Consider the following 2933-nt stretch of genomic DNA (forward strand, 5'->3'; position numbering starts at 1 on the left):
CCTTGTGATATTTGGAGGTATCTCACTATGTAGCCTAGGTTGGCCTGGAACTTGTCAGATAGGTCAGACTAGCCTCTATTTAGCCATGTTCCCTCTTCTGCTTCCCAAGACCTGGAATTACACACACACGCGCGCGCACACACACACACACACACACACACACACACACACACTCATAGTCAATTCGTCCATCTTGTTCTCATTTAGTATTCAAGTAAAACCGCCACCATAGTCATTAGATTAACTATGCTGGTTTACAAAAGAGTCCAGCTGCTCCTTCCAGCCATCTCTATGCAGTTCTGCCCTAGTGCCAAATAACATCGTGTCTCAGGAGGTGCTAGTGAACATAGGATGGGGTAGATTCATTGAGGATGGCATGATCCATGTAGCTTGGCTATGGGGAAGCCATCATCCATGTTAGCTGAAGGTCTTTTCAGGGTCTGCTTCAGAGTCACCCATGTTCTGACTATAACCCCTCACTCATGCTTTGTAAATCAGCCCAGTAAACATGCTGTGTAGCTGAGGCTGCGCTGTTGCTCTTGACCTGATATTTCTGCTTTCATCTCCTAAGTACTGGGATTATAGGCATCACATGCTACTACTCCTGGCTTTTGGGGACTGTACCTTATGCTCAGGCTCTTTCTATAATTTCTCCCTCCTTCTCTCCTCTCCGATGACCCTGAACTGAGCAGCTTTGCTCCTCACCCTGCTCTTCTGAGTCACAGTAGCCTTAAGCAACAAAACAAAGTGGGCTCTTCATCCTTTCAGAAGGGTGAAACCTCTGAAAGGGAATCAGAATGCCCCCTTACCCCTCTCAGTTCATTTCTCAAGTATTTTGTCACAGCAACATGTAGATGACTAATGCAGTGTTTGGAAGGGGCGGAGGCAGAGACTGGGATCAGTACATCACAGAACTTGAGCAGGCTCTCTTGAGACTTCATGACACAGGGTGGTGGAGAGGAGAGCAGATTCTCTAGCTAATAGAGTCCTTTCAAGCATGCATGTAGTCCTGGGTTCCAACTGCAGCACTGTAATCAACCAAGCATGGTGGAGAATGTGTGTGGTTCCTAGCACTTGTGAGGCAAGAGGATCAAAAGTTCAAGGCTATTTTTGGGTACACAGTGAGTTCAAAGCTCAAAGCCATCTTTTCTGTGTAGAGAGTTTGAGGCCAGCTTGAGGTGTGTAGTAACGAATCTTGGCTGTGAACTACATCTGGAACCAATAAGAACCCAGGCTGACCACACTGGTGAGTCTTTTTTTTTTTTATTATTGGAAAGACGCTAAACCATGTTCTGGTGGCAGCCCATATAAAAGGACATGGAAGAATGTCAGAGGCCTGGGAAGTATACAGCATATGTCAATTGACAATTTGGGTATCAACCCACCAGACTCTGGTGGAGATTCGGACCACTGACTCTGAAAACTGGTTGCCTGTATCTGTAATTCTTTCCTATGCCGTTTCATTTCTTCCTCAAGCTTTGGGTGCATTCTCACTGCTAGCGTGTTTATCTCATGAAAATAGTATTGGGCACATATATCTGTGGGTAGTCAGGAAGATTACTTTTCATTTATCATATAATTTTGACATATAGAAAATATACTAGGACATGCTTCATAACTAGATCTATTGTCCCAAAGGACTGTAGACACTTAAAAGCCTACTTTGTTTCTTTTACTCAGACTAACATCAGAAAACAACAATTTCTCATCAGTCTAACATAAACTACACACAATTATCTTACTTCTTACCTCCAAGCAAGTTCAAGCTAGACTAAAGGCTTTTTGTAAACAGATCATAAATTTGAAACGTTACAGCTATACACAAGGTCAGAGTCACAGATGTCCCACCAAGGTTGCTACACAAAGCACCCTAAGGAAGGCATGCCAATTCTTTGTTTGCCAAGAATAGCTGGCAACAGACCTATGTCGCAAAGTTTGTCACTGGACTCTGTGCACCCCAAACTGGTCACAGTCTTAGTCCTATAACCTTGGAAACTTGTGTTGCCATGGCAACGGCTCAGCTATGTGTCTCTGGCCCTAGGAACGTGCTTTTGACTAAAGAGAAGCAACTCTTGCAGTTTTTTCAATCACTTCAAGGCATCTGTGAGAAGGGGAGTTTTGAGGGTAGAGGAGAAGAATCCAGAAGAAATTAGAATCAGGACAAGAGAATTAGAATGGAAGCAGAAGGATAAAGAGATTTATTTAGAACAGCATGTGTGAGAGAGTTCATTTGCCCTCAGCTATCCTAAGAAAAAAGTGCCTTTCACTTGCTGTACCATCCGATCTGAACCCTGAAGAGGATCTTGGGGCTGGGCCTCAAAGGCCCCATTAGAAGAAGGAAGCTTTTGCTTTTTGCCTGAGTGTTCTCACTCTTGTAAGTTTACCTGTCCTGTTGCTGAGGCATTACTTCCCTGGTATTAGACTAAAGACCCTCGGCTCTCTAGGAATCCTTCAAGACTCCAGCACCAGACTGGGACTGCTGAGTCTTGTGAACTGAACAACTACCAGACTCTTGGCCTTTCTGCCAGGAGACAGCTATTGTGGGACTACCCAGACTACCTCCCGGAAACTGTTCTAATAATTCCCATACATATATTTCGTATAAGCAGTTAGGTACACTTTATTCATATCCTCAGAGTCTGATAAAATGAATTTATATGTGTATAATATATATGTTCCTGGCGGTGGTGGCGCACGCCTTTAATCCCAGCACTCGGGAGGCAGAGGCAGGCGGATCTCTGTGAGTTCGAGACCAGCCTGGTCTACAAGAGCTAGTGCCAGGACAGGCTCCAAAGCCACAGAGAAACCCTGTCTTGAAAAAACAACAACAAAAAATATGTTCATATACTATACATATATTCATATATATTCATTTATTTAGAGAACCTTATAACAGGAGGCCACTTATTTTCATCTTGACCACCCAGAACTGA

This window comes from Alexandromys fortis, unplaced genomic scaffold (genome assembly GCF_014885135.2).
Source record: "Alexandromys fortis isolate MF-2015 unplaced genomic scaffold, M_Fortis_MF-2015_v1.1 scaffold_271, whole genome shotgun sequence".
Lineage (NCBI taxonomy): Eukaryota > Metazoa > Chordata > Mammalia > Rodentia > Cricetidae > Alexandromys > Alexandromys fortis.